The sequence below is a fragment of the Macrotis lagotis genome, chromosome 1 (genome assembly GCF_037893015.1).
Source record: "Macrotis lagotis isolate mMagLag1 chromosome 1, bilby.v1.9.chrom.fasta, whole genome shotgun sequence".
In the NCBI taxonomy this organism is placed as follows: Eukaryota; Metazoa; Chordata; class Mammalia; order Peramelemorphia; family Peramelidae; genus Macrotis; species Macrotis lagotis.
Window position 1 is genome coordinate 882,911,912 of NC_133658.1, and position 13,905 is coordinate 882,925,816.

The 13,905-nt window shown below is 49.6% G+C and overlaps 1 protein-coding gene across 5 annotated transcripts in view; it reads left to right on the plus strand.

The window, feature by feature from the left end:
- Positions 1 to 13,905, plus strand: part of CASZ1 (castor zinc finger 1) — a 242,534-nt gene that overhangs the window by 178,996 nt on the left and 49,633 nt on the right. The gene's annotated exons all lie outside the window — the stretch shown is intronic.

Consider the following 13,905-nt stretch of genomic DNA (forward strand, 5'->3'; position numbering starts at 1 on the left):
GGTGAATAAGGAGGCGAGGAGGGGAAGGGAGAAGAGAAGGGGGGAAAAATTTCCATATTTGTGTAAGTTGCTTTAAAAGCATTTTATCATGTCATAAAAAAAAAAGGGAAAGTGCTCTCAGAAATTGATCCTCTCCGCCCGCCCATTGGACAGAAGGACGTTGGATGTTAATGGCCATTCTGCTCCAGGGTGGCTTATTAAAAAATTTATACATAAATGCTTAAAATTGCATAAATTATTAAAAAAAAAACCAACAAAGTAAGCAATCTGAATTCCCTCTTTTCCTCTTCCCTTCCCTCGGTCCCCTCTTTGGCCTCCCCCCCACCATCTCTGGCTGCCCTCCTGTTCCCCCCTTTCTCTCATGGCCTTCTCCCTCTCCCCCATCCTTTCCATCCTTCTAGTCCATTCATCTCTCTCTCTCTCTGTAGCTTCCTGACTCCTCTGAGTTTTACCTCTTCACCCCCAAATTTAGAAAAAATACATAACCAAAAAAGAAAAAAGCCCCCACCATTGGCCTGCCCACCTTAATAAAAAAAAAAAAGCCCTGGTGAATAATGCCACAAATGGCCAAATTAAATATTAAAGGTGGGGGGGACAGCGGGCGGGTGTGCGTGGCAAGGAGCTGGCATTCTCAAAGTTGGAGGGAGTCTGATGAGTGTGTCTCTCGCAGGCGTGGAATGTCACCCACACATCCTGGAGATTGTAGTGGGGAGTTTTATGATGGTACCTCATTGATTTGTTTCCCTAGTGCAGCTGCCGACCTCTATTGAGGGACAAACATAATCAGCACTGACGCAAATTAGATGGTTATTCGTTTTGAAAATTGACAGAAAAACAATAAAAAAGATGAAATGCTCCCAAATCAATAGATATAATGAAATTCAAATAATCCGAGAGATGAGGTCTCCATGGCAACTGATAATGTGGAAAAGAAAACAATTTAATAAAGGACAGACACACTTTGAAAACAGATTGGGCCCAGGGAGGGGGGTGGGCTGGCGGGCGGGCGGGCGGGCGGAGGGGGCTCCCGAGCTGGCTGGGGAGCGAGAGCCGAGTGAAGGATCACTGTCCGTCCCAAGGACACCCGCCATAATTAAGCCGGGCTTTCGGCCCCAGAAACTGCAGATTCAGGTTTTAATACACAAAATTATTTCAGGAGCAGTGAATCGGAAAGTCGTTTGTAATGACCTTCCTGAGAGGCCCGGGCTGAGGGCATGTTGCAGGCTGAGGCGGCTGAGCCAGCTGAGTTATGGCATATTTGTGTTTTTATAGTGTGGAGGGGAGGGGGGCCGGGGGGGAGAAGGTTAAACAGTATTTACAGCTCAGTTGTTTTCAGAGGGGAAAGAGAAATAGAGTTCATGGAGAGATTCAGAGCAGGAGAGCCAGAGAGGTAGCCCAGCCAGGGAGGGGAGAGGGCCAGATCCTGCTGGGAGAGACTTGGGACCCCCACAAGGGGGCTGCCCCCCAGTGGGCAGGCCCTAGAATGCCAGGGGTCCCGGGGAGAAACTGGGTGGGCTCCAGCTACACTCTCTCCCAACCTTTCCCATTCCCCAGCCTGTGCTCAAGCTGCCTAGACTCGATCGTTCACCGGATATTGGGCCCCAGCAGGGTAGGGGCCAGTTGATTGTGTGTGTGTGTGTGTGTGTGTGTGTGTGTGTGTGTACGCGCGCACGGGTCTTCATTCATTCCATCAATGTTTATTAAAGTTCCAGGCCTATGATGATGTGCGTTTGTGTGTATGTGTGCTTGTGCGTGCGTGTGTGTGTGTATGTATCTTCACAGGTCTTCATTCATTCCATCAATCCATCAATGTTTATTAAAGTTCCAGGCCTGAAACTGATCAGGGCGCTGATGGGTGTATGTGTATGCGTGTATATGCATGTGCGTGTCTGTGCGCACACTGGCCTTCATTCATTCCATCAATGTTTATTAAAGTTCCAGGCCCATGATGATGTGTGTTTGTGTGTGTGCTTGTGCATGAGTGTGCGTATGTGTGTATGCACACGGACCTTCATTCATTCTGTCAATCCATCAATATTTATTAAAGTTCCAGGCCTGAAACTGATCAGGGCACTGATGGGTGTGTGCGTGTGTGTGTGTGCGTGTATGCACATGGGCCTTCATTCATTCCATTAATCCATCAATGTTTATTAAAGTTCCAGGCCCATGCTGATGGGTGTTTGTATGTGTGCATGTGTGTGTGTGTGTGTATGTATATGCACACGGGTCTTCATTCATTTCATCAATTCATCAATATTTATTAAAGTTTCAGGCCCCAAACAGATCAGGATGGGTTTGAAGTGGTCTCAGCTTGGAGGGATCTCCTGTGGGGATGGCCAAAGGTGTCTGGGTATAACTCTGAACCCACGCGGCCTGCGTTGATATGTATCTAAGAAACCAGCCACGGAATGACATTTAAATGACCCCCTGCCCCATGGTGGTAGGCTTAAGGATATTGACTTATAAGAAAAATACTGTTTTAATCTGGGGAAGGGGGGGGGGTCTTCCATATTCGATCTGAGTGATCCAAGACTTCTCTTAGGAGATATGTCTACTCTGGGTGGGAAGAGGAGTCTATACCTCTTCTTCCCATTCCCCACCCCCTTGAGGCCAGGGACTTTGACTGTATTGATGCTGTAAGAGCTGAGATTGATTGGCTTACTAAAGATTTTTAAAAATTGTTCCATTTGACTGAACTCCACCAGGGCCCCAGAGTGACCGTTTACCCCATTTGGATGGTGCTGCCCCAAAGTCATTGACAAGACCCTGCCCCAATCCAGGAAGGGCCAGCCTCTATAGCCAGTCCCAGACCTCATTCTCCTTCCTAAGGTTTCCTTCTCTTTGGTGGTCCCTGTGCCCCCAGCTCTTGTGGTAGCCCTCCTCTTAGCCCCTCATGGCCCTCATGTCTAAAGATAAAGCCAGATCCCAAGGTTCTATGATGTCTCTTCATTTTTTTTATTTTTTATTTTTTTAGGTTTTTGCAAGGCAATGGGGTTAAATGGCTTGGCCAAGGCCACATAGCTAGGGAATTATTAAGTGTCTGAGACCGGATTTGAACCCAGGTACTCCTGACTCGAGGGCTGGTGCTTTATCCACTATGCCACCTAGCCGCCCCCATCTCTTCATTTTTTAAAAGATACGTTTTCTTCTGCAGCTCGTCTGCCTGTGGGTCCCTCCCCTCCTTCTTGGGTAGGAGCAACCCCTCAAAAGATCATCAGGAAGAAGTAGATGTTGTTTATCAGGAATCAAGATGGTCCAGGAGATGGAAGGTTGAGGGGCAGTGATGGCAGAGAGCCAACTCAGGATGTGTTTCCCTGGTTCTGAGCAGGTCACCTAAGGGCTCAGTCTACCAGTTCAGACAAATGGGAATAACAATGGTCGCTTACTTTTTCTACCCTGTGATTGCTGCTATACTCTACTATTACAGTATTCAATAGCTTTAACATAGCAATTATTGTTGTATACTAATTGTGGGGAGAGGCAGAGTGGATAGACAACTGGCCTTGAAGCAACGATTGTGTGGTTGTGGGCAAGTCACTTCACTTCTCTCTCGGTTTCCTTTTTATCATCATCATCAACATCATCTCTCGGTGTTCAAGGTGATTTCATAAAAGGTATGAAAAAACCTGCCGGGAATTGCCTCTTCTGGAAGTTCCCCACCTCAATAAGCCACAGGTCTGGTCCCTACCCCGATACTGACACATCCCCGTTTCACAGAGGAGGACACTGGGGCTCAAGTAGGCCAACAAGATGTGTTTACAGGCCCAGAATCCTAGAATCTCAAAAGCTGAAGAGGCCATCACGTCCCATCCCTCCCTGGTGATGATGATGATGAGTGGTGGTCTAGCCTTCACTTGCAGTGCTCCAGGGAGAGAGACCCATCCTCTCCCATTTCCTATGGAGGGAGCCCTCACTCCTGGGGGTGGCCTGAATGATGACTTTTTTTTGGTCTTTCCCTTACTGCTTCTAAGGGTCATACAACTAATAAGTTTTGCTTATTATTTATTCATGACCCCATTTTGAGTTCTCTTGGAAAAATACTGCTCATTTCACAGATGAGGAAACTGAGGCAAAGAAAATGACATGACTTTCCCATGGTCACACAGCTAGTCCTGACTCTGGGCCGGGCATTCTAGCCATGGCCTGGCCACCTGGGAAATCTCAGGTCCAGGACCCTGAGATGCCCAAGTTCATCACACTTTCCACAACCCTTACCCTCCCAGGACAGAGCCCCAAGAGTCATAGCTGATGAGTGCCCCTCCTCAGCCCTTCTCTGGGATAATAATTACTACTAATAATAATGATCATTGAAAGAATCCATATTAAGTGGTTCTATGAGTATAGATCCAGAGTACAAATGCAACCAGCTTTTCTCATATTATTTGCAATGATAATAATTAAGAGCAGATGCAAGGTGTAAAACTGCCATTCAGGAGGATGTCTTGACATCAAGAACCCCAGCAAGTAATAAATCATCATCATCATCATCATCATTTATAATTATTATTATAATTTGTTATAGTATTATATAAATGTATGAGTAAATGTTACCATTAATAATAATATTTATAGAGCCCTTTGAGGTTTGCAGGGCCCTTGACCTGTCATCCTAGTTGATCATCTCTGAGAGGATGCTGATGTGATCTTCATTTTACAGATAAGGAAACTGAGGCAGGCAGCGGTGAAGGGACTTGCCCAAGGTCACACAGTAAGTGTCCAGGGCAGGATTTGAATCTCTATCCTCTCTACCCCATTCCTTCCTTGGACCTCCAGATCCTTGGCCACTGGAGAAAGAGAGAGAGAGAGAGAGAGAGAGAGAGAGAGAGAGAGAGAGAGAGAGAGGAAGATGAGGAGGCCAAGCTTGGGTTTGGTTACCACAACAACGATGAGTCAGAGTTACCTGGGGAGCCTCCCAGCAGCCGCCGCCACTGCCGCCATGTGTGTGTGTGTGCGTGCGCGCGTGTGAGGGCTGTGCATCGGCAACGTTGCATTGTATGTTTGCTCTGTGTGTATATTTTAAACCTCCCCTGGGTGGTAACTCTTTTTTTCTCCCCTTCCTGTTTGGCTGTGACCTGGGGGGAGATTGATGGCAAGACTGTGAGGTGGATGCTAACAGTTTCTCTGATTTATAGAGTTACTTACGCTAAGTGAGGCCACTTAGACGCGTCTGGATAGTAAACCTTTTAACTGGACTAAAAAAAATCATAATAAATAAATAAACCAGAGGGGAGAGCGCAGGGCCCTGGGTCTCCTCCCCACCCCTGGCCCACTCCTCATAGATGGGGGGTGGGAGGGCTGGGGGAAAGTCTGGAGATTCCACTGGATCTGTCCTCCAACCCAAAGCCAAGAGTCCAAAAGCCCCTGGCTCTGCCTGGGAGATGCAGAGGGCCCTGCTTCTGGGCTCTGGGACTCTAGGTTCAGATCCTACCCACCTGGTGACCTTGGGCAAGTCATGGGATATCCATGGGCCTCAGTTTCTCCACCTTTAAAAGTGGATCTGACTGGCTGGTCTAGGGGGTCCTGATGGTCTGTGACTTGGGTGCCTCCTTGCTCCCCTTAGGGTCCCCTCTATAGAGATAGGGGGGTTGGCAGACCCTCGGTCCTCTTAGGGTCCCCCTCTGTAGAGATAGGGAGGGGGCAGCAGACCCAGGGACCCCTCTGTAGAGATGGAGTGGGGGGCGGCAAACCACGATGCCCCCTGTAAGTGAGGGCTGTAGAAGGGGTCAGAGGGCAGTGGGCAGACAGAGCAGTGTTAAGAGAGGAGTTGTCAGCACTACACCCAGGACTCGGACTGCAGAGGACAGAGCCCGTGGTACTGTGGAAGTGGTAGCAACCTCCCTCTGCCCCGGAGCTTGTCCAGGCAGAATTGGCGACTTTAACACTGCCACTGGCTTGGGTGGGAGTGACCCCCCGGAGCCCTGCGTGGGCACCCCCCACACCGCCCAGAAGGCCGCCCTTCGCCCCGGCCTCCCTACTTCCCGATAGGCCGCAGAATTTAGACCTCAAAAGGAGGATACGGCATCCTTAGGAAGAAATATGTCCTCATTTTTCTTAAACACCATTTCCACTGAGTGAAATGTTTAGAAGGGACGCACGGGGAGAACTTTATATCCTAGCAGGGAGTTCAGAGCTGCCACGCCGAGCTCATAAAGCACGGTGGGCCTGGGAGCTGACAGCCGGCCGGCCCAGGAGCCGCATTACTCATGAGGGCGGGGGGAGGGGGCACGCCGGCCTGCCCGGCCCCCTGAGACCCCTCTCCTTGGGCCCGTCATCTCCCTCCTCGCAGCCTAGAGGAGGCCAAGCATCTCAGAGAAACCTGAGGGAAGGACCGGGGCAAAGGGAGAAAGGGAGGCCTCTGGTGAACCTGAGAGAAAGATGGGGTGCAAAGGGAGGCCTCTGAGGGAAGGATGGGGGGCAAAGGGAGGCCCCCCCTGGGGAAGCAGAAGGGGTATATCCAGTCTGTGTGGCCCTGGCCAGGAGCCCCTGGACTCTGCCAGCCTGTTTGGAAAGGGAAGCTCAAATGGGCAGGAGTGGGTGGGCCCTGGAAGGCTCCAGGGACGGGCCTCCCCAGCTCTCTCCTCTCCCCTACATCCCCCCTTGCCAAGGGAGGAGCAGGAGGGGCAGGGGGCCCAGGTGCCTGGCCACAGCCTGCCCCAGGGGGCACAAAGCTTGCCCAAGTGTTTGGCAAGAGTGGTTTCTCTGCTGAATTTGGAGGGATCCGTGGAATTAATGCCACAGCCCCCCTCCCCATCCTTCTCCTGAGGCCCTACCCCCCTTTCAATTTCTGAAGCTGGCTGATTTGAATATTTATAAATATCAGTAAATTATTTATTGTAGCAATCTGTTATGCCAGTTTATCCATTGTGGTTAACACTTTAGGGGACTCTGTGGTGGGGGTGAGGAAAAGGCTGCAAAGGGGAGGGGGAAGGATGGCATCTCTAGAGAGGGTCCTGACCTCTAGAGGAGGGGTCAGCAGGCATGAGAAAGCCCCCTCTAGCTCTGCCCACACAGTAAGCCCACAAATGTATCCACACGGGTGGGTACCCCCCCCCAACTTGGTTTTGTGGCAGGATCTCAGCCCCTCATCCAGCTGGGACCCCTGCAGAAATCTCCTTCATTACATCTAGTGAAAATGGTTCTTCAGTGCCAGCTTGAGATCCTCAGGAAGCCCGGAGCCCCCCCCCCCCACACACACACACACCTCTGTTGCTTTGGTGAATCTCAGATTGATCTTCCAGTACCTTGCGCCCCCCCTGGCCCTGGGGTTAGTGGGGCCTGTCTGGGGTCATGTGTTTTAGGGAATGTCCTAGGGCGCCTTTTCCTGAGGCTCTGGGGTTCTGCCCAGGGGCAGCTCACCTTTCTCACCCCAGCTCTTTCCTCATCAGTAAAGTGGACAGGTTCAGTGAGGAGGATTTTGGACCCCCGTCTCCTCCTTTTCCTCTGCCCCCATCTCCATCCCTGACTTCTGAATTCCCAATTCAGCTCCAGCTTCTGATATATCTGTGCACGTTCCAGGCCTCAGTTTCCCCATTTGTCAAAAAAATTGGGCAGGACCCACCGGCTTCTGGGGTTTCTCCTAGTTTGAAAACTGTGCTTCTAGAATCTTCTGTTCTGTCCCTCCTGTGTCCCATCTCTATCCTCTCCATCACCTCTTGGAGTGTTTGCCTGCATCCAGGTGTGTGAGTGTGTGTGGGGTGGGGCTGCCATTTCATCTCCATGAGCCTCAGATTCCTCTAAAAGGGGGTTTGACCAGACGGCCCTTTGTGGACCACTTGGATTGGAGGCAAGAAATGGTCAGTTAATGGCCCAGATTGGACTGACCCACCTGCTGGGGAGGGTAGGTGGGGGTCTTGTTGGGGAGTTAACCAGGAGGCTGGAGGGGGCTGGGAATCTAGCCAGGAAGGAGCCCCCTTTTTGAGGGGTTCAGTGAGGGGGACTCTTGCCCAGTCCAGGCAGGCCTCTCCCCACAGACCCCTGCCCCACCCCAGCGGGCAGAAGGAGGGTCCCACTCTCTTCTGTTCCTCCCCCCCACACACACCCAGACTAGCTCCCGGGCAGAGTCGTTCCCAAAGGAAATGTCCAGTGTAAATAGAGCCGCAGGAGGCCTGGGGTCAGGAAGGAGATGAAAGCGCCGGTGACAGGCCCAGGACCGATGGCTTCCTCCCATTGAGGCCCGGGCGCCGCCGTTTACTTTGGGAGAGGGAAGTCGGGGGGGATGTTTACATGGGCAGGAGCCGGGGGGCTGCATCCCAGGGGGAACTCCAAGGGGTGGGGGCGTACAGGGAAGGAGCCCCCATAAGAGAGAAGAGTTTGTGGTCACACACACACACCTTGCACACCGCACACCTGACACACATCTACACACATGCTCTCACACTGCTCACACTGCTCACACACACTCACAATCACTCATACACACCACACACCTGACACACACACCTACACACATGCTCACACACACTTTACACAATGCACACACTCACACATCACACACATACTGCACAAACATGCCCCCACACCTGCTCACACTCGCTTATACACATCACATACAAACACACCTCATACACTCATACATACTACACACCTACACTCATACACATAAATATACCATGCACTCACATGCCACATACACACATTCACACACTATGCACACACCACACACACCATACACACATACATATACACACTCACTCACACACATACACACCACACATACATATACACATACCACACATACTCAGACACCATGCACATTCACAAACACACCACATACACACACACACACACACACACACACCTGCCACTGCCTCTGCCTCACTCTCCCCAGCCAGCAGCAGGCTGGGCTGTCTTCTGGTTCAGCCTCCCCACACCCACTGTACCCCTTTTCCCATCACTCCGGGGACAGACAGAAAGGGTGGGCAACATCTGGAAGGCAGGTGGGCCAGGGCGGAGCAGCAGCTGGAGGGCAGGTGTTTGGGGGAGCAGTCAGGAGAAGCACAGAGCCAAGGACCGGAACTGGGGAGGGGGTCTACCCCTCACCAGAGAGGCCCCTAGAGCCTACAGCTGGCTTCCAGCTGTGGAGGGGTGGCTGCAGGATTTGGGGGAAGGGGCAGGGGGACCGCCCAGACGGAAACGAGAGAGGAGAGGTGGAGGCTGAGACCCCAGGATGGGTGGAGGCTGAGGGACTCAACATCCCCCCGGAGAGCACAGTCCATGGGAGCTTCTGTCCCCCTCTTCCTTTGGATAAATATTTATAGAGTCATTTGTCGTTGGCTTTGTACACTTGGCTGCCCACCTCCTGTTAAAAATAGAGCTGCCACCTCCCACCCTGGCCAGACTAGCCAAGGATACCCTGATGCCTCAGAAAAGTGAGGAGCTGGGGGCACTGAGTCTCTTCAGCCCTGATGGGGCAGGCATAGTCCGGGGTTCGGACCACCACCCCCTTCGTTACCAGTTGGGAAGGAGGCTGGAAACTGAATGTGAGAATAGATCCAGGGGGAGCTTGCCTCTGCCCCTGTGTAGAGGATGGGGTGCTGTGCAAAACCAGTGAGCTTACACAGGCAATGGAGAACACCATTGCTTTGGATCCCCAGGTCCTGGGTTCTGGGCACCTGGTTCTGCCACTCCTGTACCCCAGGGGACTTGGACAAATTCTTTGTCTCCTCCAGGCCTCAGTTTCCTTCTCTATACCCTGACAAGGCTGGATTAGATGACCTAAAAAAGCCTTCCTTGTCCTGTGGCGCAGCCGTCCTAGAGCTGCAACACCCTCTTTTTATTGAAGGGGAAACCAAGCCCCAGAAAAGTTGTGACTTTCCACAGTCACAGAGAAGGCAGGACTAGTGCACTGCCACTTTCTATGAACTGAGTTTAAATCCTTTATCAATTTTTTAAAAATCGTTTTTAATTTATATATTTTGTTTTAAACAATTTCATTTATATATGTGTATATAGAGAGACATTCACATCTCTCTTTATATAGATACATGTTAGAGAGATACATATATGAATAAGTCCATATATATCTATCCATAGATCCCTGTAACTATAGAAATATATCCATGTCTGTCTTTAGATGTACTTGTAATCCATACATCCCTCTCCGATCCCTTCCTCAGCACATTAGCCCTTATAACATGAAACAGTGTATTCCACACCCATATCCCCCCACCTCTGCAAAGAAGGAAGGAAGGAGAATTTTTCCATCTTCTCTATGGTTCCAGAGAAAATTCGCCTCCCTCCCAAACCTTAGCTTAGCCTGGTTTGGCCCGCTCGTTGGCCATGCAACCTTGCCTCAGTTTCCCCAGTTGTGAAATAGAGTAGTAACAATCCCCCTCAAGGGGCCGGGGTGAAGAGACTTCAGATTGAAGGTTCACAAGTGAACTAAGTGAATGACTAAATCGAGTCTGTATGCCTCTAAAGCATATTCCAGTATGAATGTCTCCTTGTCTGGGTGTGTGTCTTCACAGACACTAGTACACTGTGAAATGGCAGGAGAGCCTTGGTGTTAGGGGCAGACTGGGATGAACCAGTCGTTAAATTCTCAGGGTGAGCAAACACTGTTTGACTTGTTATCGTTGTTAATTATCTAAATTTAAGAAAGGGAAAAGAAAAGGAAAATCTGCCCTTTTTTCTGGAGAACTGGTGATAGAACATTTCTCAGCATATCATGGGCAGGGCCTTGGCAGGACATTACAAAACACTTGTATGTCAAGGGAAATTCTGACATCTTGGAATTCTGCTACATCAGCAAGAGCTTTTTTCCTGTTTTTCTTTTAATTTTTTTTTTGAGGCAAAAGAATTAAGTGACTTGCCCAAGGTCATACTGCTAGTAAATATCAAGGGTCTGTGATCAGATTTGAATTCAGGTCCTCCAGACCTCAGGGCCAGTTGTCTGTCTACTTCACCACCCAGCTGCCCAGTAAGCACTTATTAAGTACCAGTAGTATTCAGAGCACTGAGCTAGTAGCTAACGGTACAATTAAAGGATGATGGACATGGAGTCAGAAGACCCAGAACCTACATTCTGATAAGGAGATACAATTGGCAGATCAATACAAAATAATTTGGAGAAGACAGCTATCAGCTAAAAGGAGAATTAAGGGACAGCACCTGAACTGAGCCTCGAAGGAAGTTAGATTCTAAGGTGAAAGTGAGAAAGGAGGGCATTCTAGGCATGAGGGATACAGTCTGGGCAAAAGCCTGGAAGGGGGAGATTTTGAAAAGCCGGGTATGTGAAATTCAGTAGAATATCAATGAATGGATAAAGGTTAAAATCAGTGAGGAAAAATGACCAGAAACAGATCATGGCAAGCCTCAAATAACCAGGCTGAGGAATTTCTGTTTGTAGATCCTAGAGATAATAGGGAGCCACTGAAGGTTGATGAGGGCCAGTTGTGGTGTGAGTTGGTGGAAGGGAATGGATATGACTAAAGGCAGATGCATCTATAAGCTTTGACTACTGAATGAAGTGGGAGAAGAGGGCGGAGTCAAGGACAATTCCAAGGTGTAGACCCTGGAGACTGACTTCTTCAGATATAGGGAAGTTTGTTTTGTTTTGTTTCGGGAGGGGGTGAGAATTATATGAGAGCTGTTCTGCATCAGCTGGCTTTGCCTTGCCTAGAGGGCATCCTGGTGGAGGATGCCCAGTGGGTATTTGGTGATGGGACCCAGAGCTCAGAGGAGAGATTGGAACTAGATTTAGAGATGTGGAATGCATCTTCACAGAAGGAAAATTTAACTGTACCTATATCCAGATTGTGAAACTGTGTGTGTGTGTGTGTGTGTGTGTGTGTGTGTGTGTGTGTGTGAGAGAGAGAGAGAGAGAGAGAGAGAGAGAGAGAGACTTGGAGACTCTTTGAATATTCATGGTGTGTCTCTCCATAGAGTAATTTTAAGAAGTGGGGGTGTGTGTGAATGGAGAAAGAGAAAGGGAAACAAGGGAGGGGAAGAGAGAAGAAGAAAGATAGAGAGGGAGGAAGGGAACAGAGTGTGTTTGTGGTGTGTATGTTATGTGTGTGAGCCTCTGGATGGGGAAGTGGGCCCCCCTGCACCACATGGGATCCCCCTGCAGAGCTTGGAGCTGTCAACTTAAGCTTTGCAAATAGAGGACTAGTCCTTGGACAGGGGCAGCTAAAGTTTCTGCCTATCATGTTCAGGGATTAGGAGCCATCATAGAAGCTTCTAGGTTCCTTGTAGGGGGCCTGAGGAATCCCAACCTGTTCCCAACTGGGACTGGTGGGGGTCCTCGGAGCCGAGCAGACGGTGGATGGTGGGAGCTCCCCAGGGACCTTCCCTTCCTCTTTCCCCATGGTCTCTAGGAAGCAGACAAATTATTGGAGGAAGAGGGGTAGGGTGTTTCAGGTACCAGGAGAAATGCTTCTTAGCCCAAGGAGGGGTGATGCAAAGTGGGGAACAGTAGGGAATGACAGAAAAGCCTAGGATCCTAGGGATACAATTGGAACCCAAGGTCCTTAAACTACAAATTCAAAGGAAATAGATGGAGAAATGGAGAAGGGAGTAGGTCTGAAGAAGGTGATGGGGGATAGAGGAAAAATAGGAAGAGAATGAAGGTGAGAGCCTGGGTTGGGGGGGGGTGAATGGAATTAGCACTGGAAAGACCCCTCTAGATTGCTGAGATGTTTATTTCTCTCTTAAGAGTGGACATTTTTTCCTTCTTTGTCCCTGTGTCCCCTAGCAACTGACACTGATTGACTAATTGATCATCTAATCCAATTTCCCTCATTTTACAGAGAAGGGGGAGGTGATTTGTCTAAGGTGGCACATATAGCAGGAGAAGACCATCAGGTCCAGCCCCCATCCCTTGACAGAGAGGTTAGGGGACTTGGCCAGGGTCACACAAAGTGTCCACCTCCAGATCCAGCAGGCTCTCCACTGTGCCAAGTAGCCTCCCTGGGAAAATGGTGGGAATGGAGCAATGATTGAATTAGATGAAGGAATGAATTTAATTCCTCTGACTCCAAATCCAGCAAGGATTTACCAAAACTCAGTGATAACTCTGTGTTTTATGGACATGGAGAAGAAAAAGCTCAAGGAGAGGGCAGCGCCCTTCCATGCCAAGGGCTGGACCTGAGGCTGGGCAATGGGTAACCAACTGGGTCCCATCCAAGTCATACTAGTGAAGAAAGCCAACGGCTAGACTGACCTGGTCCTAGGTAACCAACTTGAGGCCAGGACAGTTTCTCAGAGAGGACGTCTATGACAGGCAAGCCTAGGAGGAACACCACAAGGCATATCAGGTTGGACAGGAGACCCCAGTGACCCCTTTAGGTTTGACACTCATTGCCTTGTCCCTGTTCTCTCTGCCTGCCCTAGCTGCAGGGCTCTGAGACCAGAATCAGGACGAACCAAGTCCTTCCTTCCTGCCTCTCTTCCTTCTTTCCCTCCTTCCTTCTTTCCTTCCTCTCTCCTTTTCTTTCTTCCTTTCTCCCCATCCCTTCTTTCCTTCCTTACCCTCTCCCTTCTTCCCCTTCTCCCTTCTTTCCTTCTTCCCTTTCTTTCTCTCTTCCTTCTTCCTTTCCTTCCTTTCTTCCTCTTCCCTCCCTTGTCTTCTTTCCTCCCACCTTTCGTTCCTTCCTTCTTCCTTACTCCCTCCCCATTGTGAGTATAATTTGTGAAGCATTTCACACAGTTGTGTCTAGTATGCAATAGGTACCATATAAATGCCTTCTATTATTATTGTGGTTGTTACTGAGGTGACTTCCCCAAGCAGCAGGGAGCAGGGAGTGTTTAGAGGTAGGCACTGGGATTTTGACTCTGAAAACAGGCTTGTTTCCATTGCTGGCAAGACTATAGATGTTCTGTATGGAAGCTTCTTGAGAGCAAGAAATGTTTTATTTTGGTCTATTTATCCCCAGCACCTTGTATAAGTCAAGGCATTTTAAAAAT